This window comes from Martes martes (assembly GCF_963455335.1).
Source record: "Martes martes genome assembly, chromosome: X".
Classification (NCBI taxonomy): Eukaryota; Metazoa; Chordata; class Mammalia; order Carnivora; family Mustelidae; genus Martes; species Martes martes.
The window spans coordinates 68,552,950-68,579,545 of NC_137897.1; positions in this window are offsets into that span (position 1 = coordinate 68,552,950).

Below are 26,596 nucleotides of genomic sequence, written 5' to 3' on the forward strand. Positions count from 1 at the left end.
AATCAGTAAGAGAAGCAGGTCTTCTCAATTGATGCAGAAAAAGTATTTGACAAGACACAGAAAAGCTGACAGCCTTCCCTTTGAGATCAGAACACAAGAAGGATGCCCACTTTCTCCACTCTTGTTCAACATAGCACTAGAAGTCCTAGCAACAGCAATCAAATAACAAAAACAACAACAAAAATGAAAGGTATTCAAATTGGCAATGAAGAAGTCAAACTCTCTCTCTTCGCGGATGACCTGATAATTTATGTGGAAAACCCAAAAGACTCCACCCCCAAACTACTAGAACTCATACAGCAATTCCATAAGTGGCAGGATACAGAATCAATGTATAGAAATCAATTGCTTTCTTATACACTAACAATGAAAATATAGAGAGGAAATTTAGAGAATTGATTCCATACTATAGCATGAAGAACCATATGATACCTGAGAATAAACCTAACCAAAGAGGTAAAGGATCTGTACTCGAGCAACTACAGAATACTCATGAAAGATATTGAAGAAGACACAAAAAGATGGAAGACCATTCCATGCTCATGGATTGGAAGAAGAAACATTGTTAAAGTGTCTATACTCCCTGGGGCCATCAGTACTTTCAATGCCATCCCAATCAAAATTCCACTGCCATTTTTCAAAGAGCTATAACAAACAATCCTAGAATTCGTATGGAACCAGAAGAGACCCCGAATTGCTAAGGAAATGTTGAAAAAGTGAAACAAAAGTGGGGGCATCATGTTGTGTGATTTCGAGATTTTCTACAATGCTGTGATCACCAAAACAGCATGGTGCTGGCACAAAAACAGACACATCGACCAGTGAAACAGAGTAGAGAGCTCAGATATGTGCCCTCAATTCGGTGGTCAAATGATCTTTGACAAAGCAGGAAAAAAAATATAGGGTGGAAAAAAGACCATCTCTTCAATAAATTGTGCTGGGAAAATTGAACAGCTACATGTAGAAGAGTGAAACTCTACTGTTCTTTTACTCCATACACTAAGATAAACTCAAAATGGATAAAATACCTCAATGTGAGGCAGGAATCCACCAAAACCTTAGATGAGAACATAGGCAGTAACCACTTCGACATCAGCCACAGCAACTTCTTTCAAGATATGTCTCCAAAGGCAAAAGAAACAAAAGCGAAAGTGAACTTTTGGGAGGTCATAAAGTTCAAAAGTTTTTGCACAGCAAAGGAAACTGTCAACAAAACAAAGAGGCATCCCATGGAATGGGAGCAAATATATGTAAATGACACTGCAGACAAAGTGCTGATATCCAAGATCTATAAAGATCTCCTCAAACTCAACACACACAAAACAGATACTTAGGTCAAAAAATGGGAAGAAGAAATGAACAGACACTTCTCCAGAGAAGACATACAAATGGCTAACAGACCCATGAAAAAATGTTCATCATCATTAGCCATCAGGGAGATTCAAATCAAAACCACCTCACAGGTGTGAGCTACCACCTCACACCAGTTAGAATAGCCAAAATTAACAAGACAGTAAACAACATGTGTTGGAGAGTATGTGAAGAAAGGGGAACCCTCTTACACTGTAGATGGGAATGAAGTTGGTGCAACCACTTTGGAAAACAGTGTGGAGATTCCTTAGGAAATTAAAAGTAGGGCTTCCCTATGACCCTCCAATTGCACTGATGTGTATTTACCCCAAAGATAAAGGCATAGTGAACAGAAGGGCCATATGTACCCCAATGTTCATAGCAGCAATGGCCACAGTCGCCAAACTGTGGAAAGAGCCAAGATGCCCTTCAACAGATGAATGCATGAAGAAGCTATGGCCCATATATACAATGGAGTATTATGCCTCCTTCAGAAAGGATGAATAACTAACTCTTGTATCAACATGGATGGGACTTTAAGAGATTATGCTGAGTGCAATAAGTCAAACAGAGAAAGTCAGGTATCATATGGTTTCAGCATAGGGAATAACACGGAGGGCATTGGGAGATAGAGTGGAGAAGTGAGTTGGGGAAAATTGGAAGGTGAGACAAACCATGAGAGACTGTGGACTCTGAGAAAAAAATGAGGGTTTTGGAAGGGAGGATGGTTGGAAGTTGGGTGAACCTGGCGGTGGATATTATGGAGGGCACGTATTGCATGGTGCAATGTGTATGGTGCTTAAATGAATGCTGGAACACTGAAAAGAAATAAAATAAAATAAAATAAAATGGAAAAAAAAAAACAGTGGAACAGATCAGCAAAACTAGGAGCCGTTCCTTGAAAGAATGAGGAAAATTGATGAACCCCTAACCAGCCTTTTCAAAAAGAAAAGGGAAAAGTACCAAATAAATAAAATCATGAATGAAAGATGAGAGATCACAACCCATCCATGGAAATATAAACCAGTATGATATTATTAGGAAATTCTGTGGGAACAAATTGGTCCATCTGGATGAAATATATAAAACCACCTGGGTGGCTCAGTAGGTTAAGCATCTGCCTTTGGCTCATGTTATGATCTCAGGGTTCTGAAATCTAGCCTCACGTTGGACTCTCTGCTCTGAAGGGGCCTGCCTCTCTTCTCCCTCTGATAGCTGCTCCACTTGCTTGTGCACTCTGTCTCTCTCAAAGAAAGTAATACATGAAAAAAGAAAGAGAAAGAAAGAAAAAAAGAAAGAAAGAGAGAGAGAGAGAAGGAAAGAAAGAAAGAAAGAAAGAAAGAAAGAAAGAAAGAAAGAAAACCTTTAAAAAAGTCTCCCAGCAAACAAAAGTCTAGATCCTAATGGCTTTTCAAGGGAATTATACCTAACATTTAAGGAAATAATACCTCTTCTTCTGAAATTGTTCTAAAAAAAAAAAGAAACAGCAGGAAAAGCTTCCAAATTCAATTCTATGAACCTAACACTTTATTGATTCTAAAACCAGAAAAATACCCTAGTAAAAAGGAAAAGTACAAACCAATATCCCTGATGAACATAGATTCAAAAATTCTCACCAAGATACTAGCCAGTAGGATCCAACAGTACATTAAAAGGATTATTCTCCATGGCTAAGTGGTGTCTACTCTTGGGATTCAAGTGTGGTTCAACAGTCACAAATCAATCAATGTGATAGATCATATTAATAAAAGAAAATAACCATGTGATCCTCTCAATTGATGCCAAAAAAGCATTTGACAAAATACAACATCCTTTATTAATTGAAAGTCTTCAAAGTGTAGGGATAGAGGGAACATACTGCAATATCATAACAGCCATCTACAGAAAGCTGACAGTGAATATCATTCTCAGTAGGAAAAACTGAGAGCTTTTCCCCTAAAGGCAGGAACACAACATGGAGCCCCACTCTTAACATTGTTGTTCATCATAGTAGTAGAAGGCCTAGCCTCAACAATAAGACAACAAAAAGAAATAAAATTGCATTCAAATTGACAAAGAATAAGTCAAACTCTTACTCTTTGCAGAAGGCATGATACTTTGTGTGGAGAACCTAAAAGACTCCACCTCAAAATTGATAGAACTCATACAGCAAGTCAGGAATGGGTCAGGAAGTAAAAATCAATGCAAGGGAATCAGTTGTATTTCTGTATAATATATAACAATGAGACTGAAGAAGGAGAAATTAAGGAATATTTCCAATTTACAAATGCATCAAAAATCATATGATGCCTAAGAATAAACCTAACCAAAGAGGTAAAAGACCTGTACTCTAAACACTAAAGAAAACTTATGAAATAAATTGAGGAAGACATAAAGAGATAGAAAAACATTCCATGCTCATGGATTGGAAGAATAAGTTAATGTTAAAATGTCTATGCCACCTAGAGCAATGTACACATTTAGTGAAATCCCTATCAAAATATCATTGACATTATTCACAGAGCTGGAGCAAACAATCCTAAAATTTTTTAAAAGATTTATTTATTTATTTATTTGTCAGAGAGAGAGAGGAGCGAGAGTGAGCACAAGCAGACAGAGTGGCAGGCAGAGGGAGAAGCAGGCTCCCTGCTGAGCAAGGAACCCGATGTGGGGCTCGATCCCAGGGTGCTGGGATCATGACCTGAGCCGAAGGCAGCTGCTTAACCAACTGAGCCACCCAGCCTTCCCAACAATCTTAAAATTTCAATGGGACCAGAAAAGACCCTGAATACCCAGAGGAATGTTGAATAAAGAAAACCAAAGCAGGTGGCATCACAATGTCTGATTTCAAGCTATATTACAAGGTTGTAATCATTAAGGTAGTATGGTCCTGGCACACAACCAGACACAGATCAATAGGAACAGAATAGAGAACCTAGAAACGGACACTCAACTCTGTTTTCAACTAATCTTTGACAACACAGGAAAGAATATTCAATGGAAAAATGACAGTCTCTTCAATAAATTGTGCTGGAAAGATTGGACAGCTACATACAGAAGATTGGACAGCTGGAAAGATTGGACAGCTGGAAAGATTGGACAGCTGGAAAGATTGTGCTGGAAAGATTGGACAGCTACATACAGAAGAATGAAGCTAGACCATTCTCTTACACCATGCATAAAGATAAACTCAAAATGGATGAAATACCATAAATCTATCAAAATCAAGAGGGTAACACAGGCAGTAACCTCTTTGACCTCTGACACAGCAACTTGTTGCAAGATACATCTTCAAAGGCAAGGGAAACAAAAGCAAATATGAACTTTTGGGACTTCATCAAGAAAAAAAAGCTTTTGCACAGCAAAGGAAACTGTCAACAAAACTGAAAGACAACCTATAGAATTGGAGAAGATATTTACAAATGTTATATCAGATAAAGGGTTGGTATCTGAGATCTATAATAAAACGTATCAAATTCAACATCCCAAAATCAAATAATCCAGTCAAGAAATAGGCAGAGGACATGAACAGATATTTCTCTAAAGAAGACATACAAATGGCTAACAGTCACATGAACAAAAAAATGTTTGACATCACTTGTAATCAGGAAAATACAAATCAAAACCACAATGAGATACCACCTTACATCAGTTAGATTGGATAAAATTAGCAAGACAGGAAACAACAAATAATGGTGAGGATGTGGAGAAAGTGGAACCCCCTGACACTGCTGTTGGGAAAGCAAGCTGGCACACTCACTAATGAAAACAGTATGGAGGTTCCTCAAGAAGTTAAAAATAAAGCTCCCCTATGGCCCAGCATTTTCTTTACTGGGTATTTACTCCAAACTAGAGATGTAAACGAAGGGGCACCACTACCTCAATGATCATAGCAACAATGGCCACAATAAGCGAAGTGTGGAAGGAGCCGTGACATCCTTTGATAGAGGAACTGATACGGAAAATGTGGTTTATATATACAATGGAATATTACTCAGCCATCAGAAAGGATGGATACCTACAATTTACATTGACATGATGAAACTGCAAAGTATTATTCTAAGTGAAATAAGTCAATCAGAGAAAGACACTTATATGGTTTCATTCATATGTGGAATATAAGAAATAGTGGAGGGTATCGTAAGGGAAGGGAGGGAAAACTGAATAGGAAGAAATCAGAGGAGACAAACCATGAGAGATTCTTATCTCTGGGAAACAAACTGAGATTTGCTGAAGGGGAGGTGGGTGGGTCATAGGCAATTGGGTCATGAACATTAAGAAGGGTACATGATGTGATGAGCACTGGGCGTTACAGGCAACTAATGAATTATTGGACACTGTATCTGAAACTAATGATGTGCCATATGTTGGCTAATCGGATTTAAGTTAAAAAAATAATATGTATTCTGCTGTTGTAGGATGAAATATTCCGAATATATCTGCCTAGTCCATCTAGTCCAGTGTGTTATTCAAAGTCATTGTTTCTTTGTGATTTTCTGCATAGATGATCTGTCCATTGATGTAATTAAAGTGTTAATGTGTCCTACTATTATTGTGTTATTATCAATGAGTTTATTTTTGTTATTGTTTTATATTTTGTGCTCCCATGTTTGGTGCATACATATTTACAATAGTTATATCTTCCTGTTGGGTTGTTCCCTTTATGATTATATATTGCCCATTATTTTTTTCTTTTTGTGTTAAGTCTAGTTTGCTTGATATAAGTATTTTACTCTGGCTTTCTTTTTTTTTTTTCTTTTTCTTCAAGATTTTATTTATTTATTTGACAAGAGAGCGAGATCACAAGTAGGCAAGAGGCAGGCAGAGAGAGAGGAGGAAGCAGACTCACTGCTGAGCAGAGAGCCTGATGTGGGGCTCGATCCCAGGACCCTGGGATCATGACCTGAGCCGAAGGCAGAGGCTTTAACCCACTGAGCCACCCAGGTGCTCCAACTATGGCTTTCTTTAGACATCTATTTGAGTGATCAGTGTTTCTCCATCAACTCACAACCTGCAGTTTCATTTTTTTAAATGAGTCTCTTGTAGGCATCACATATATGGGTCTTTTTTTTTTAAATCCATTCTGACACCCTGTGACTTTTGATTGGAGCACTTACTCCATTTACATTCATAGTAATTATTGGTAAATAAGTATTTAGTGCCATTTTCATACTTGTTTTGTCATTTTTTCTGGAGATTTTCTCTGATCCTGCCTTGTCTTTGCCACTTTTAGTTTTTCCTTTCCTTTCCTCTTTAATATTTCTTTCAGGGTTGTATTAATGGTCATGAACTCCTTAGTTTTTGTTCATCTGGGAAACTCTTTTTTTTTTTTTTTTCATCTGGGAAACTCTTTATCTCACCTTTTTTTCTGAATGCCAGTCTTCCTGGATAGAGTATTATTGGCTACAGGTCTTTTCCATTCAGCCCTTTCAATATATCATGCCACTCCCTTGTACCTTGGAAAGTTTCTCCTGAAACAGCCTTTGCTAGGTTTATAGGGTTTCCTTTATATGTTACTGTATTTTTTCTTGCTCCTTTTATTTTTTTTCTTTTTAAATATTTTTGCAAATTTAATTACAGTATGTCTTGATATTGGACTGCTTTTATTGACTTTGATGGGAGTTTTCTGCACCTCCTAGATATGTCTCTTTCCTTCTCCAGATGAGGGAAGATTTCTACTATTACTTGTTGAAATAAATTTTCAGCATCCTCCCCTTTTTTTCTCTTCTGGTATTTATATAATATGTATGCTATCCATTTGATGCAGTAATTGAGTTTCCTAAATCTATTCTTGTGCTGCATAATTCTCTCTCTTTTATTCAGCTTCATTATTTTCAATTAGTTTTTCTTTTATGTCACTAATTCATTCCTCTGCTCCTTCTAGGCTGCTATTAATTGCATTAAGCCTGTTTCCAATCTTGTCTATTTTATTTTTCATCTCTGATTGTTTTTAAACAATTTTATGTCTGTGGTAAGGGTGTCACTGATATCTTCCATTCTTTTATCAAGCCCAGTGAGTATCCTTAGGATTGAATCTTACAATTCTCCATCACACATGTTATATTTATTTTGTTTAAATCTTTGACTTTTCCCTTCTTTTGTTCTTCCACTTTGGGATAAGTTCTTCTCTGTTGGCAATTTGTTGATGTCTATGGCTGGGGGGTAGTGGTGCTTGGTGTAAGCAAGTTAGGCAGCCTTCTTTTGGCACTGCACTGTTTCCCACAGATGTCTCTGTGTTTATGCTGAGGGACAAGTATGGGAAATGGCACCAGCCAATTCCTTTATTCCTGGAAAGTCATCTCCATGAATGTTACCTGTTAGGGAAGCATCTCAAGAAGAGTGGATAATCTCCCTCCTGTGTGCCCCAGGTGTGTTTCAGTTTGTTGTTTCCAAGTTTTTTGACCCTGGATTGCTGGCTTGCTGGCTTGCCTTCTTTCCAGGAACATCACAGTGCCTTCTGTGCTCTATCCAAGCCATGCTTAATTATGATGAGTCATGAGATCTCTAGTCAAAACCTGGAGGCCAAGATGTACTAATGGTATAATTTCAGTCTGAGTCCAAAGGCCTGAGTCCTAAAAGAATCAATGGTTTAAGTTCCAGTAACAAGCCTACAATCATCATTTTTGAAATATATTTTCACTGGGTAAAGAAGTTTAGGCTGAACATTTTTTTTTTCAGTATTTAAAGTATTTTGCTCCACCTTTTAAAAGCTTGCGCTTTTTTTTTTTTTTTGATGAACAATCTACTATCATATCTTTATTTCTCTGCACACAATGTAAGTTTTCTTATGCTTTTAAGATTTTCTCTTTCTTACTGGCTATTAGCAACTTGGTAATAATATGCCTTGGTAAAGTTTTTCTTTTTTTATGTTCAATTAGCCAACATATTAGTTTTTGATGTAGTGTAATTCACTAGTTGCATAACACCTTAGCAGTTTTATTTGATTCTTGTGCTTACGTTTATGGAGCACTTAGGATTTGTGGATTTATAGTTTTAGTTAAATTTGGAAAATGTCCAGCCTTCACATCATCAGTTTTCTTGTTCTGCTACTTCTTTCTTCTCTCTTTCCAAAGCTCTAAATACATATACATTTATGTTATATTTATATTTATATTTAATTTGGTCACCTGAATTTGTTCCTGAGTTTAATGATATTCTGCTCATTTTTTCAGCCATTTTTTTTCTGTTTCATTTTGGATGTGTCTTTTTTTGTTGTTGTTTCAATTTCAGTAAGATTTTTTCCCAAATGCCTATTCTGTTATTAATAAAAGTGTATTTTAATATTAACATATTTTATTTTTCATCTCTAGAAGTTCAAGCACACATACACACACACAAATGTTCTTTTTATAAATCTTCACTTAACATGTTAAATATTTCCTCTACCTTCTCAAATTTATAGAGCGTAGTTCATTGTTTTTTGTACCCTTGTCTGCTACTTATATTATTGTAATACTTTTAAAGATTTATTTATTAGACAGAGAGAGAGAGAGAGAGAGCACAAGTAGAACAGCAGGCAGAGGGAGAGGGAGAAGCAGGGAGCCTAATGTGGGTCTCAATCCCAGGACCCTGGGATTATGACCTGAGCCAGACAGATGCTTAACAGACTGAGTCACCCAGGTACCCCTGTTATTTATATTATTTGTCTGTAATTTCTGTATCAATTTCTTTTGATTTTTTTCTCCCCCTTTAGTGTGAGTTGTATTGTCTTGCTTTTTTAAAATCTTGATATTTTTTATTGGGTGTCATACATCGTAAGTTTTAACTTTGGGGTTCTGCATATATTATATCCCTATTTATTAGCTTGACCTATTTTGTGGGACATGATGAAATAATCTGGAAACAATTTTATCCTTTCAGATCTTTCTTTTACAGTTCATTGGGGAAAATCAGAATTGCATTTAATCTTTTTCAAAACTAGTGAAAGATTCTTCATAATATTTTACCTGATGTCTCCTGAATTATGGTGTTTTCCACTCTGACTATTGGAGACAAGCAGTATTTTAAGACATATGTGAGTTCTATGTAGCTCTTCCTCTAATCCTTTCAGGTGATTCTTTCCTTAACTTGGATTAGTATTCAACTAATATTTAATAGGGAATCTCTGCAGATCTCTATATCTCTTTCTGTGTAAATACTTCAATATTCTGCTGTGTCAAATCTATTTTGGTTTACACAGACTCCTAGTTTTTTACCTTCATCTCAGAGACTGTCAGTGCTGGTCTGGTATTTTCTCCTTGTACAGTGGATATAAAACTTTCTGCACATTGTATTCTGGTGCATTCATGGTGTTATTTTTTTCTGCTTTTAGAGTGCTTATAGGTAAAAGGATTGCCCTCTTATTCCATCTTGGCCAGAAGCAGGAGTCCTACACATTTTAATAAATTGTCTTCTGCTTTTTCAAGATAATGAATGACTGACATGGTATGTAGTCCCCAAGGTAAAGAGTGTGGAAACTGGAAATATTCCATATAAAGGTGATAAAATAGTGAGATAAATATTTAGATTGTTGACAAAATTGATCAGACCAAAATTTCAACTTTCCAAAGTTTTCTTATATTTTGTCCAAGTGAAACATCTCATTGTGTTACCAATATTTCACTTGTCATGCACGAATTATTATCATAAGTTAATAGGAAAATACAGACTTCCAAAGTCTGATGTTATTTACATAACATTAATTACCCGACCGTATGGGTTGTGGAATGTCCTCAGTCAATATTGTTAAGTAGTTACTGCTGGTAAATTATTAAAGACACTTGGCTCACCATTTTTTGAAGGTTTACATTACTCTATATTGCACTTTGAAAATACTTCTATTATACAGCAGGTTTCTGTACTCAAGGTATCAATCATGTAAAATAAAGTATAAGGGATACTAAAATGATTAGTCATTGCTGGGGCACTCTGTACTGTTCACATAAATCTGCTTGAATGAAGAGCAAGTACAGTCCTCCTTTTAACCATAAATGATATCAGCAGTCCACTCTTACTTAGACACACAGATAATATGGAAGAATAACCTTCTTTATGAATAATTTTGGTTAAACTAAATTTAAAATGTATCTCAACAAATTTAAATTTCATACTGTTGGGATCTAATCATGTAAAATGAGTCCATGTTTTACAATAGAGGGTAGCTTCCAGTACAACAATTAACTGGTAACATATGCCACTGCTGCCAAGAGGATTTTTAGTCCTGTTAAACATTAATGTACCATTTTTGCTTCTGCCACAATAAGGCAGCCATCTGTGTTTGAATCTTCTGGGAAACTAAGAATATGTTTACAGGAGAATAGATAAAGAAAGGCAAATAAGCAGGAAATTGAGTTTTATATAGCTGACATCTAAAATAAAATTTAAAAAAATGTTTAAAAACATGATGGTGTTTGATGGCCACATGAGCGGTTTTGATCTACAACTGCTCAACTGCAACAACTGATTTTTTTTTAATTACATAAAAAGTACTTTTCATTGTACTAAAGAGATTTCTTTATTGATATATGCCTGAAGAGTAAAAGAAATGTTTGTTAATATTTTATAAAACAGGGGTGCCTGGGTGGCTCAGTGGGTTAAAGCCTCTGCCTTCGGCTCAGGTCATGATCCCAGGGTCCTGGGATCAAGCCCCGCATCGGGCTCTCTGATCTGAGGGGAGCCTGCTTCCTCCTCTCTCTCTGACTGCCTCTCTGTCTACTTGTGATCTCTGTCTGTCAAATAAATAAATAAAATCTTTAAAAAAATAAAATAAAAATATTATATAAAACAACATTTGCAATACTTGTTTAGTATTGACATTCATTTATTTAAAAGGAGGTAATATGGGTACTTCAAAAACTGCTAAAATCCAAATGCAACATAACCACATTTTTTACTTATTTGAAAATCCAATGATCTAAAGTATGATGATGAAGTGTGAATTAACTGCTAACAGTCACAAATGATCACTGGAGCCCTAAAATGCTGCATTGGTTGTTTTTGGATTGTTGCTGACCTGTGTGCACTATATAATGCATAAGGAAACTCTTTCTTATATTTCACCTTAATTTGTTTTACTTTAATGTAAGTCAGTGTACCCTACATAAAGAAATATGGTACAGGTAGAAAGTCACAAGCCCTAAGTTCTAGACTTCAGTTTCTATATGAAAATATAAAATGATTTAATTACCCAGAGCTTATTTTTACATTTATAAAAAGAAGATGAACTTGTTTTTATTTCACTAGTTGAATCTTCCAATGAGTGTCCCATACACCAGCACAATGTATGCATCAATAAAAGTTGAGATTTTCTAATGAAATGGAATGAGTGGCCCAGAAGTTCCTTCACCTGAGAATGCAAGGAGAAGTAGATAAAAAAAAATATGTCATTGACATAGATAAATATGTGGAAGAAACAGTAGTTAATTGGTTAGGAAATATGTATCTGACTATGAGTTCATGGAAAGAGACAAAAACAATTAATGGTATAAAAAAATACTACAAATTCCAAGGGGAAATAAAGAATGAATAAGAAATTGTTTAAACCCTGAAAATATAAAATAGAAGAAAAATAAAGTAACAAAACTAACAACAAAATATAGAAGAAAAAAAATTCAACAGTCTTCAAAGTAAGATGACAGTCATAAGAACCTCCACATTTGTTCATCCACAATGTCCATTATATAATATAAATTACGAAACATATTAGTATTCATAAAATGTAACTTATAATCAAGAGAAATTAACAACAGAAGTAATCAAAGATAAGATAGATGTTGGGAGAGGTGAAAACTTTAAAATAGCTATTATAACTAAGTTTAAGGATTACAGGAAAAGGTGACTATAAAACAGAAGAGTTGGGAAATTTTAGAAGAGATAAAGAGATATTGCAATGGAATCCTCAGAATTGAAAAATATAATATGTGAAATTACAAAAAAAAATAATTTGGTAGGCCACACCAGAAATATCTGGATTCCACACAAGAAATATTCAATGAACATGAAGACAGATCATAAATTAACCAAACTGAAGGACAATTAAAAATAGGTGTGAAAAGTTCAAATAAAACAAAATAATCTCTGGAACAATAGCAAGTGGTCTGAAATGCATTAATTAAAATCCCAAGGACAGAAGAAAAAGTTGAGGAAAACAAGGCAAATATTTTCCAAATTATATTCAAAACTGAAAAATCCCTGCAGAATCCAAGATTAATCTGGGCACATGTCAATCAAACTACTGAAAATCAAATATAAATTTAAAAATCTTAAAAATCAGCTTATGGAGGGGTGAGAATAATTTACATATGAAGAAATAATAATAATAATAATAATAGTCTTTAAGGGACAAATATGGCAGCATCCAGGCTCCTAAATTTCCTTCTCTTATTAGGTGCTGAATTTACAACTACACATGGAGCAAATTCTTCTGAAAGAAATCCAGAAAATAGCTGGGTGACTCCTACACATCAAATGAATGAGAAAATACCTTCATCAAGACAGATAGACAAGGTTGAGATACTCTCTAATCATAAACCACATTACCATCAGAATGAAATATAATTGGGAGGGACCTCCCAACTTCCAGCTTTTCTCAGAGTACTGAAGCAATTACACCACATGCCTATGACTCAAAATTCGAAGTCTTTTCCAGAAGATGGGTCCCTGATCCCTGAAATACCTAGCTCTGAAAAGCCAAAGAGACTTGCACTCAAAAAACTCACAGAACTATAGCAAAAAAGAAGTCATTAACAGGGCATATAAGCACTCATGAAGGTTATTCACCTAAAAATGAACAAAGAGTAGGGGAAAAAAAAAAAGCTCACTTCTCAGTATTTGTGGAAAGGATTTTGACTGCATACTTTGTAAGCTGCTGCCTGAGGATTTGACTACTTTATCATGCATATAAGGGATGGTTACAATCCTTTCTGGAGCCCAGGGTAGCCTGGACACTTACCCCATCTTCATCCTCCAGCTTGTTCCAACAATAAAATCAAGTCACCAGAAGATATTGTCCACACATTAAGTGTCCCAACTGTTGTAGTTTTCACACAAGAAATGGGCCCCCAAATCACGTAGTGCTAGTAGGTGACACTGGCACCCTTAAATCCCATAGAATCATAGGAAACAACAACAACTACAACAATAGCAATTTCTAAATGTGCACAGGAGAAACTTCCCATGACCGTACACCTGAGCTCAGAGCAGAGGCAACACGAAAGAATGCTTATCTCACACTTTCTCATTGAAAGGGCCTATATTACATAATTTTCCAGTTGCTGACTTAGAACTAACTACTAATAAGTGTGAACCCAGATGCCAATTGTAATCCTCTCCTTTGGGACACTGATTAGTCTTGACACACACTCAACTACTGAGAGACACTAAGAATAAAGATGATGGTTTAGAAATTACAAAAGTTTGAAGGACAACAAGGAGTTTGGGTCAGGCTGGTTAAAAAGGTTTAACCCCTGCACAAAACCACTAAATAAAGACTGCAAGAGTTGGTTGTTTTATCTAAAGCAAAGAAACTAACACAAAGAGACAATAAATATGAGGCTACAGGAGAATATGCTCTAAACAAAAGAAAAGTCTCTAGAAATCAATCTTAATGAAACAGAAATAACTGATTTATCTGCTAGTCACTTCAAAATAACCATTTTAAAGATGCTCACAAGGTCAGGATTAAGGCATGAACAAAGTGAGAATTTCCAGAAATAAATAGAAAATCCTAAAAAAAAAAAAAACACCAAAATACTCAACAAGAACCTAAGATCTTAAGATCTTAACCTAAGAACTTAATATCCAACAGTACAGATCTCAGACAACATGGTGGGGAAGTAGGAGGAGGCGCCGTTTCAACCTATACCCTAAAGTGAGCTGATTACCTACCAAAGAACTCCGGTCACCCATGAAATCAGACTGAGATTAGAATTATACACGTCTGGATCTCTATGGGGGCAGAAGACGCCAGTGGGCAGGTAAAACAGAATGGGAACATCGGACTGATATATCAGAAGATAAACAAAAGGGGGAGGGAGCCACCAGAAGTGACCCATTAGAAAGTAATACCTCAATAGGAGAGTGTCCTGCAAATGGGGACCAGCATTAACTTGGAATCTGGTTGAAAGCACTCAAAAAAAGCAAAGGATCATGGGGGGAAATTGTGGGAATCGGGGTAGTTAGGGACATGGGCTTAAGTCCCCGGACCCAGGACAGCCACCCCTGGTGCTGAGCCATGTGGCGAAGAAACAAGGTCTTGGTCCCTGAGCAGCGAGCATGTCTGAGAGTTTGTGGGGTTTGGCTCCCGTGAGGGGTTGGGAGCCTCATTAGCCAGCAGAAGCACAGCCATTTTGCAGTCCCTATGCATGTGCTGTGCAGTGCTATCAGAGCCTGAGTCACGCCCCACACCCTCCCCTGAGAGAGGAGCGCACAGGCGCCAGCCCGGCGCTCTGGGACCTGGAAAGTCTAGGCACTCCCAGCCTAGGCCAGAGGGAAAATCTCAGTGAGCGATCACTGCTTGAAACCTCTCTGGTGGTCTGGAGCTTCCCAGACAGCCGCCGCTGTCATGGTTTTGGGTACAAGCAGGAGTTCCTGTGTCCTCAGGGACCGGGACTTGGAACGTGCTCTGCCAGTGGCGGAGGGAGAACTTATGTGCTCTGGAGCACCCAGCGGGGAACAGACTGAGCCTTCTCTCTGAGAGGGAGGTCTGGGTGCAGTTTGCTTTCATCTGAACCTCCAAAAACCATCAAAAGCGGTCAAGGCGAGAGAAAAAAAATGAACAAACAAACATAAAAACCTGAAAACAAAACAAAACCCTGAAAAACTGGTTTCCTCAGAGCCTACCCCCTTGAGGGGGGCGGGAGGACATAACTCAGGGAACACTGCCTGAAAACCCACATGGCAGGACCCTCCCCCAGAAAGCCAACAGGAAAAAAAAAAAAAAAGACGACAAGAGAACAACCACCACTACTTCATAGATAAAACTTTTATTTTTAATTTGTTCCCACTATCCTGGTTCATTTTTTAAAAATTTTTATATAGATATTTTTTAACCTATTTACCATCACAGTGAGATGTCCAGTAAATCAAATTTCATAATAACCTTTTAACCTGAAATTTTTGATGCATATACCAGTGTTTTTCTTTTGCTTTTCTATTTTTTAATTTTTTTTAAATTTTATTTTAGTTTAGTTTATTCGTTTTTACATTTTTATTTTTTAATATTCATATAGAGTTAAACTTCAAGGCAATCCCCTTTCACCAGTCAATGCTACCCCTCTAGGTAGACCAATTTTTAATCCCCCTTTGTCTTAGGAAAGTTGAGTCCTTTAACAAAGATATCAAGATACATCCAGGAAGAATCAAAATAACCTTCCCCGCCCACACTAAGAATTTGTAACCACTCTCCCATCTTTTTCTTCCATCAGTGTTTCTGTGTATTTGTGTTTGTCCTGATAGTATATAAATCTTATACTTGGGGTTATTTTTGACAAGGTTCTTTTTTTTGCATATGCAAAAAAGATTTATATACTATCTAAGATTTATATACTATCAGGACAAACACAAATACACAGAAACAGAGACAAAAATACATATATATATATTTTTTTCTCTTGTCATATAATTTTATCAGTCTTTTTGTTTGTATACTTCATTAATCTTACCTTGGGGCCCATTTGGGCTGAGCCTTCTCTTTTATTTTCCACTTTTTTCCTTTCTCTCTCTCTCTCTCTCTTTTCATTTTCTTTTCTTTTTATGCTCGTTTGGGTGGGGAATCCTGATTGCTCAGAAACGTTCCAGGGTGCACCTTGACTGCACCATGGTCGATTCATCCAGCTACATCCGTTCAGCCATCAATCACCAAAATGACTAGGAGGAGGAATGCCCAACAGAAGAAAAATTCAGAGGATAGGCCTTCTGCAACAGAGCTAATGGCTATCAACATAGACAATATGTCAGAAAGGGAATTTAGGCTAACAATTTTCCAAGCAATAGCTAGGTTGGAGAAAGCCATAGATGACCAAACGGAATTGATTAGGGCAGAAATGAAAGCCACCAGGAATGATGTTCACAATGTTAGGGCAGAACTGAAAGCCACCAGGGATGATGTTCACAATGCTCTCAATGAGTTCCAATCTAATCTAAGTTCTCTAAAAGCTAGGGTAACTGAGATAGAAGAGAATTAGTGATCTGGAGGACAAACAGAAAGGATCAGGAGGAAGCCTGGAACAAACAGCTTAAAAGCCACGAGAACAGAATCAGAGAAATAAATGATGTCATGAAACGTTCCAACGTCAGAATTATTGGAATCCCTGAAGGGGAGGAGAAAGAAAGAAATCTAGAAAATATAGAGGAACAAGTTGTCCATGAAAATTTTCCCAATCTTGAGAATGGAACCAGCGTTCACGTACTAGAGGCAGAATGGTCTCCCCCTAAGATAATAGATTCTCGAAAGTCCTCAAGATACCTGATAGTAAGAATGAGGAATTACGATTGTAGACAGGCCCTCTTGAAGGCAGCTAGGACAAAGAAGCTCCTTACGTACAGAGGAAAGCCCATCAGAATAATGTCAGAAACCTGGCAAGCCAGAAAGGGCTGGCAAGATATATTCAGGGCACTAAATGAGAAGAACATGCAGCCAAGAATACTTTATCCAGCAAGACTGACTTTAAAAATGGATGGAGAGATAAGGAGTTTCCAAGACTGGCAAGGCTTAAAAGACTATGCTACCACCAAGCCGACACTGCAGGAAATGTTAAGGGGGGTTCAATCAAAGAGGAAAAATCCTAAGAATATCATTAAACAGAAATATAGAGACAATCCACGGAAAGAAAGACTTCAAAGGCAACAGGACGTTAATAAAAACGTATCTCTCAATAATCACTCTCAATGTGAATGCCCTAAATGTGCCCATAAAATGACACAAAGATGCAGATTGGAGAAAACGATGGGACCCATCCATATGTTGTCTACAGGAGACCCATTTTGAACCTAATGATACACCCAGACTGAAAGTGAAGGGATGGAGAAGCATCTTTCATGCCAATGGGCCTCAAAAGAAGGCCGGGGTAACGATTCTCATACCAGATAAATTACATTTTAAACTAAAGACTCTAGTCAGAGATACAAAAGGACACTACATAATTCTTAAAGGGACTACCCACCAAGATGATCTAACGATTGTAAATATCCATGCCCTCAATATGGGAGCAGCCAATTACATAAGAAAACCAATAAACAAGATAAAGAGTCATATTGATATGAATACATTAATAGTAGGAGATTTTAACACGCTTCTCTCAGTAATAGACAAATCACCCAAGCAGAAAATTAATAAAGAAAACAAAGCATTGAATGACACATTGGACCAGATGGACCTCATAGATATATACAGAACATTCCACCCTAAAACAACAGAATACTCATTCTTCTCAAGTGCACATGGAACCTTCTCCAGAATAGACCACATACTGGGTCACAAATCAGGACTCAACTGATACCAAAAGACTGAGATTATTCCCTGCATATTCTCAGATCACAATGCTTTGAAACTGGAGCTCAATCAAAAGGAAAAATTCGGAAGGAACTCAAACACCTGGAAGCTAAAGACCACCTTGCTTAAGAATGCTTGGATCAACCAGGAGATCAAAGAAGTACTTAAGGGGCATCTGGGGGGCTCAGTGGGTTAAAGCCTCTGCCTTCGGCTCAGATCATGATCCCAGGGTACTGGGATTGAGCCCCACATTGTGCTCTCTGCTCGGCAGGGAGCCTGCTTCCTCCTCTCTCTCTGCCTGCCTCTCTGCCTACTGGTGATCTCTGTCTGTCAAATAAATAAATAAAATCTTTAAAAAAAAAGAAAAAAAAAAGAAGAACTTAAACAATTCATGGAAACCAAGGAGAATGAAGACACTTCACTCCAAAACCTATGGGATACAGCAAAGGCAGTCCTAAGGGGGAAATACATAGCCATCCAAGCCTCCCTCAAAAAAATTGAAAAATCCGGAATACACCAGCTGTCTCTACACCTTAAAGAACGGGAGAATGAACAACAAATGAAACCAACTCCACACGTGAGAAGGGAAATAATCAAGATTAGAACAGAGATCAATGAGGTAGAAACCAGAGATACAGTAGAACATATCAATGAAACTAGAAGCTGGTTTTTTGAAAGAATCAATAAGAATGATAAACCATTGGCCACACTAATCCAAAAGAAAAGAGAGAAAGCTCAAATTAATAAAATTATGAATGAAAAGGGAGAGATCACAACTAACACCAAGGAAGTAGAAACAATCATCAGAAGTTATTATCAACAGTTATATGCCAATAAGCTAAGCAACCTAGATGAAATGGATGTATTCCTGGAAAACTATAAACTCCCAAAATTGAACCAGGAAGAAATTGACAACCTGAATAGACCAATCTCTAGTAACGAGATTGAAGCAGTGATCAAAAACCTCCCAAAAAACAAGAGCCCAGGACCTGACGGATTCCCTGGGGAATTCTACCAAACTTTCAAAGAAGAAATAACACCTATTCTCCTGAAGCTGTTTCAAAAAATTGAAGCAGAAGGAAAACTTCCAGACTCTTTTTATGAAGCCAGCGTTACCCTGATCCCCAAACCAGGCAAATACCACACCAAAAAGGAGAATTTCAGACCAATATCCCTGATGAATATGGATGCTAAGATTCTCAATAAGATCCTAGCAAACAGGATCCAACAGCACATAAAAAAGATTATCCACCATGACCAGGTGGGATTCATCCCTGGTATATAAGGATGGTTCAAATTCGCAAAACAATCAATGTGACAGAACAAATCAATAAGAGAAGTGAGAAGAACCACATGGTCCTCTCAATTGATGCAGAAAAAGCATTTGACAAAATCCAGCATCCGTTCCTGATTCAAACGCTTCAAAGTATAGGGATAGAGGGAACATTCCTGAACTTCATAAAATCTATCTATGAAAGATCCACAGCAAATATCATCCTTAATGGGAAAAAGCTTGCAGCCCTCCCGTAGAGATCAGGAAAGCGACAAGGATGCCCACTCTCACCACTCTTGTTCAACATAGTATTAGAAGTCCTAGCAACAGCAATCAAACAACAAAAAGAAATGAACCTATTCAAACTAGCAAAGAAGAAGTCAAATTCTCTTTCTTCAAACAAGACATGCTCTAAATGGAAAACGGAAAAGACCACCCCCAAACTACTAGAACTTATACAGAAATTCAGTAACAGGCAGGATACAAAGTCAATGTCCAGAAATCAGTGGCTTTCTTATATACTAACAATGAAAATACAGAAAGGGAAATTAGAGAATCGATTCCATTTACTATAGCACCAAGAACCATAAGATACCTGGGAATAAACCTAACCAAAGAGGTAAAGGATCTGTACTCGAGGAACTACAGAACACTCATGAAAGAAATTGAAGAAGACACAAAAAGATGGAAGACCATTCCATGCTCTTGGATCGGAAGAATAAACATTGTTAAAATGTCTATACTGCCTAGAACAATCTATACTTTTAATGCCATTCAAATCAAAATTACACTGGTATTTTTCAAAGAGCTGGAGCAAATAATCCTAAAATTTATATGGAATCAGAAGAGACCCCAATTCGCCAAGGAAATGTTGACAAACAAAAATAAAACTGGTGGCATCACGTTACCTGAGTTCAAGCTTTACTACAAAGCTGTGATCACCAAGACAGCATGCTACTGGCATAAAAACTGACACATAGACCAGTGGAACAGAGTAGAGAGCTCAGATATGGACACTCAACTCTATGGTCAAATAATCTTCGACAAAACAGGAAAAAATATCCAGTGGAAAAAAGGCAGTCTCTTCAATAAATGGTGCTGGGAAAACTGGACAGCTATATGTAGAAGAATGAAACTCGAACATTCTCTTACACCGTACACAAAGATAAACTCGAAATGGATAAAAGACCTCAACATGAGATAGGAATCCATCAGAATCCTAGAGGAGAACATAGGCAGTAACCTTTTCGAAATCAGCCACAGCAACTTCTTTCAAGATATGTTTCCAAAGGCAAAGGGAACAAAAGCGAAAATGAACTCTTGGGACTTCACCAAGATCAAAGCTTCTGCACAGCCAAGGAAACAGTCAACAAAACAAAGAGGCAACCCACAGAATGGGAGAAGATATTTTCAATTGACAGTACAGACAAAAGGTTGATATCCAGGATCTATAAAGAACTCCTCAAACTCAACACACACAAAACTGATAATCATATCAAAAAAAATGGGCAGAAAATATGAACAGATACTTCTCCAAGGAAGACATACAAATGGCTACCAGACACATGAAAAAATGTTCATCACTAGCCATCAGGGATATTCAAATCAAAACCACATTGAGGTATCACCTTACACCAGTTAGAATGGCCAAAATTAGCAAGACAGGAAACAACGTGTGTTGGAGAGGATGTGGAGAAAGGGGAACACTCTTCCACTGTTGGTGGGAATGCAGGTTGGTGCAGCCACTTTGGAGAACAGTGTGGAGATTCCTCAAGAAATTAAAAATAGAACTTCCCTATGACCCTGCAATTGTAATACCGGGTATTTACCCAAAAATACAGATGTAGTTAAAAGAAGGGCCATCTGTACCCCAATGTTTATAGCAGCAATGGCCACGGTTGTCAAACTGTGGAAAGAACCAAGATGCCCTTCATCGGACGAATGGATAAGGAAGATGTGGTCCATATACACTATGGAGTATTATGCCTCCATCAGAAAGATGAATACCCAACTTTTGTAGCAACATGGACGGGACTGGAAGAGATTATGCTGAATGAAAAAAGTCAAGGAGAGAGAGTCAAGTATCATATGGTTTCACTTATTTGTGGAGCATAACAAATAACATGGAGGACAAAGGGTGATGGTGAGGAGAAGGGTGTTGAGGGAAATTGGAAGGGGAGGTGAACCATGAGAGACTACGGACCCTGAAAAACAACCTGAGGGTTTTGAAGGGGTGGGGGGTGGGAGGTTTGGGGAACCAGGTAGTGGGTATTAAGGAGGGCACAGATTGCATGGGGCACTGGGTGTGGTGCAAAAGCAATGAATTCTGTTACGCTGAAAAAAAAATATATGTAATAAAATGAGTTATCTTGGGAAAAAAAATCCAACAGTACATTAAAAGAATTATTCCCCAAAATCATAGGAATTTATTCCTGGGATGCAAGTGTGGTTTAACATTTGCAAATTAATCAATGTGCTATAATCACATTAACAAAAGGAGAGACAAGAACCATATGATCCTCTCAATGAGTGCAGAAAAAGCATTTGACAAAATACAGCATTTTTTCTTGATTAAAACTCTTCAAAGTACAGGGATCGAGAGATCATACCTCAACATCAAAAAAGCCATCTATGAAAAGCCCACAGTGAATATCATTCTCAATGGCGAGAAACTGAGAGCATTTCCTTTAAGGTCAGGAGCGGGACAGGGATGTCCACTCTCATCACCATGTTCAACATAGTACTGGAAGTACTAGCCTCAGCAATTAAACAAACAAACAAAAAAGAAATAAAAGGAATCCAAATTGGTGTAGAAGAAGTCAAACTCTCACTCTTCCCAGATGACGTGGTACTTTATGTAGAAAACCCAACTACTCCCAAATCACTAGAACTCATACAGCAATTCAGCAATGTGGCAGGATAAAAAATTAATACATAGAAATCAGCAGTATTTCTATACACTAACAATGAGAATGAAGAAAGAGAAAATAAGGAATTGATCCCATTCACAATTGCACCAAAACCATTAGATATTTAGGAAGAAACCTAACAAAAGAGGTCAAATATCTGTACTCTAGAAACTACAGAATACTGATGAAAGAAATTGAGGAAGACACAAAGAAATGGAAAAATATTCAATGCTCATGTTTTAGAAGATTAAACATTGTGAAATTGTCTATGTTGCCCAGAGCAATCTACATATTCAATGCAATCCCTATCAAAATGCCATCAACATTTTTCATAGAACTGGAGCAAACAATTCTAAAATTTGTATGGAACCAGAAAAGACCCCAAATCACTAAGAAAATGTTGAAAAAGAAAAACAAGTCCAGGGGCATCATGTTGCCTGATATCAAGAATTATTACAAAGTGGTGATCATCAAGATAGCATGGTACTGGCACAAAAAGAGACACATAGATCTATGAAACAGAATAGAGAGCCCAGATATGGACCCACAATGAAACAGAATTGAGAGCCCAGATATGGACACTCAATTCTATGGTCAACTAATCTTTGACAAACAGGAAATAATATCCAATGGAAAATAAGACAGTCCTTTCAGCAAATGGTGCTGGGAAAATTGGACAGCCACATGCAGAAGAATGAAAATGGGCCTTTTTCTTACACCATACACAAAGACAAACTCAAAATTGATGAAAGATCTAAATGTGAGAAAGTAATGCATTAATATACTGGAGGAGAACACAGGCAGCAACTTAGACAAGGAATAACAAATGTTGGTGAAAATGTAGATAAAATGAAAAAAATTTGGTATTTAGACTGTACTTTCTTGGTCAGAATATAAATTAGTGCAGTCACTAATGGAAAGCAGTATTAAAATTCATTTAAAATTTTTATTTTATAATTATTATTTTTAAAAGATTTTATTTATTTGACAGAGAGAGACACACTGAGAGAGGGAACTCAAGTAGGGGGAGTGGGAGAGGGAGAAGCAGGCTTCCTGCCAAGCAGAGAGCCTGATGCAGAGCCAAATCCCAGGACACTGAGGTCATTACATGAGCTGAAGGCAGACGCTTAACAACTGAGCCACCCAGGTGCCCCTCCTTTTAAAAATTTAAAGATCATATCATCTAGTAATTCAACTGTGGCTATTTATCCAAAGGAAATGATATTGCTATCTTGAGAAAATACCCATTTTTGACATGTAGTTGTTGATATAAGTTTTACAATTTTTTTTATTGTTGTAGCATCAGTTGCAATGTCTCCTCTTTTTTATGTCTTTGTTAATCTAGTGAAAGTTTGTAATTTTTGTTAATATATTATAAAAACAACTCAATTTATTTGATTCCCCCCATTTCATTTATTTCTACTCTACTAATAATTGTTGCATTATCTCTGCTAACTTTGGGCTTAGTTTGTTCATATTATGTTAGCTCTTTTTTAAATTTTTAATTGTAGTTCCTTTTGTTGTAAAGTTAGGTTATTTAGTTGAGACTTTTCCTCTTTTTCTTAAGACTTTAAAATTTTACTGATTTGAGAGAGAGAGAGAGAGAGAGAGAGTACAAGCAGGGGGGAACAGCAGGCAGAGGGAGAAGCAGTCTCCCTGCTGATCAAGGAGCCTGATGTGGGACTTGATCCCAGGACTCTAGATTCATGACTCAAGCTGAAGGCAGCTGCTTAAATGACTGAGCCATTCAGGAATTCCCCCTTCCTCTTTTTTAATTTAGACAATCATCTTTATAATATTTCATCTTACTACTGCTTTTGCTTGATTGTGTAAATTTTGGTATGTTGTGATTTCATTTTTGTTTGTCTAAAGACAGTTTCTAATTTGCCTTTTGATTTTTTTGATCCATTGACTGTCTGAGAGTGTGTTGCTTGAATTCTATTTTTTTTTGAATTCCATATTTAAAAAAAAAAATCCAGTTTTCCTTCTGTTATTAATTTCTAGTTTTATTCCATTATGGGTGAAAAATATACTTGGCATGGTTTCAGTCTTCCTAAATATGTTAAGGCTTGTTTTATGATCTAATGTACACTTATCTTGGGTAATATTTCATTAACACTTAGAATAATGTGTATCCTGCTACTGTTGGGTGAAATTCTATATGTGCTTCTTAAGTCCATATGATCTGTAGTATTTTAGAAGTCTCTCTTGATCCTGAATGATCTTCTGCCTGAATGTTCTATCCATTATTGAGATTACTACTCTTTTTCTATGTTTCTAAGTTTTTTTTTTTTTACTTCAATTCTGTCACAATTTGCTTCATGTATTTGTGTGGTTTCATGCTGAATGCATAGATAGATAGGTAGATATCTATAGACACAAAGAGAGATTATAGATATATGTATATGTAATTATCATATATTCTGTTTTGTAATTGTTATATATTACTTATTTGTAACTGTTATATATTCTTGAATTGACCTTTTTAACATTATATAATGTCTTTTTTGTCCTCTTGACACTTTTGTTTGTCTGTTTGTTTAAAGATTTTATTTATTTATTTGACAGAGAGAGAGAGATCACAAGTAGGCGGAGAGGCAGGCAAAGAGAGAGGCAGAAGCAAGGGTCCCTGCTGAGCAGAGAGCCCAATGCAGGGCTCAGTCACAGGACCCTGAGATCACAACCTGAGCTGAAGGCAGAGGCTTAACCCACTGAGCCACTTAGGCGCCCCTGTTTTTTGTTTTACTTAGTCTGTTTCATGTCTTGTAATTCTAGTCACTCCTTCTCTCTTTAGGTTGCCATTTACATGGAAACTTTTTTCATCCCTTCACTTTCAGCCTATGTGTTAGATCTGAAGTCTCTTTCAGACAGCATATATTTAGGTCCTGTTTTATTGTTTGTTCCCATTCAGCCATTCTACATCTTTTTTTTTATTTTTTTTATTTTATTTTAATAAACATATAATGTATTTTTATCCCCAGGGGTACAGGTCTGCGAATCGTCAGGTCTACACATTTCACAGCACTCATCATAGCCCATACCCTCCCCAATGTCCATTTCCCCACCACCCTCTCCCGTCCCCCCTCCCCCCAGCAACCCTCAGTCTGTTTCTTGAGATTGAGTCTTTTATGGTTTGTCTCCCTCCCAATCCCATCTTTTCATTTTTTCTTTTCCTACCTCCCCCCAACCCCCATCCCCCACCTTGCATCTCCACTTCCTCATATCAAAGAGATCATATGATAGTTGTCTTTCTCCGATTGACTTATTTCGCTAAGCATGATACCCTCTAGTTCCATCCACGTCGTCGCAAGATTTCATGTCTTTTGATGGCTGCTTGATTAGAGTTTAATCTTTTGTATGTTTTGATTTCTTTTGCAGTGACATGTTTTAATACCTTTCTTATTTTTTATGTATCTTCTATAGATTATATTTTGTGTGTTTACTATGAGGCTTACATAAAACATCTCATAATTATAACATTCTATTTAAATTGAACACTTAAATTGAATACAACTTGACACGTCTCCTCCTCTTATATTTTATATTATTGATGTCACAAATTACATCTTTCATATTACATATTTATTCATATATTTGTATCGTTAGTTATCTTTTTCTTTTGACTTCTACACTGGAGTTAAATGTGATTTTTGCAGCACTGTTACAGAGTTACACTATTCTTTATTTTTCTATATACTTATCTTTACTAGTAAGGTTTCTTTATACTTCTGTATGTTTTCAAGTTGTTTCTTAACATTCTTCTGTATCAACTTGAAAGACTCCTTTTAAATACTTTCTAAGGAAAGTCTATTTTCAATGAACTACCTATTTTCAATAAACCTCAGGGTTTATCTGGGAAAATCTTTATTTCTCTTTTGTTTTGGAAGAATAATTTTGCTGGATATGTCACTCTTAGCTACCTTTTGTTTAACTCTTCTTTCATCACTTTGAATATATGATTTCACTCCTTTCTGGACTATAAAATTTATACAGAGAAAACCAGTGATACACTTATGGCAGTGTCATTGTATGTGGTAAATTACTTTTTTTCTTGCTTCCTTTAAAATTCTCTTTGTGTTTGACTTTTGATAATTTAAATATAATTTGTCTTGTGCATTTTTTGAGTTCATCACATTTGATGTGTTTTGGGCTTCTTGTATCCAAATGTCCATTTCCTTCCACAGATTTGGGAGTTTAAGCTATTATTTCTTTAAAGAAGTTTTCTTGTTCTTTCTCTATTTCGTCTCCCTCTGAGACTCCCACAATATATGCATTGCTTTGTTTATGATTTTTTTTAAATCCCAGGCTTTTTTCCCTCTTTCTTATTCTTTATAATTTGTTTCTCTGGTAGGATAATTTTAAGCAATCTGTATTGAGTTCATTGATTATTCTTTATGTTTGATGAAGTCTGCTTTTGAAGCTTTTTAGTGAATTTTCAGTTCAGTTTAACTCCAAAATTTCTGTTTAACTATTTTTAATATTTTCTATCTCCTTTTTTATACTATCATTTTTGTTTAGAATCATTTTCTTAAGCTCATTGATCTTTATAGTGTTTATCTCAAACTCTTTTTCTGGTAGTTCATATACCTCTGTTTCATTATGTTCAGTTATTTATTT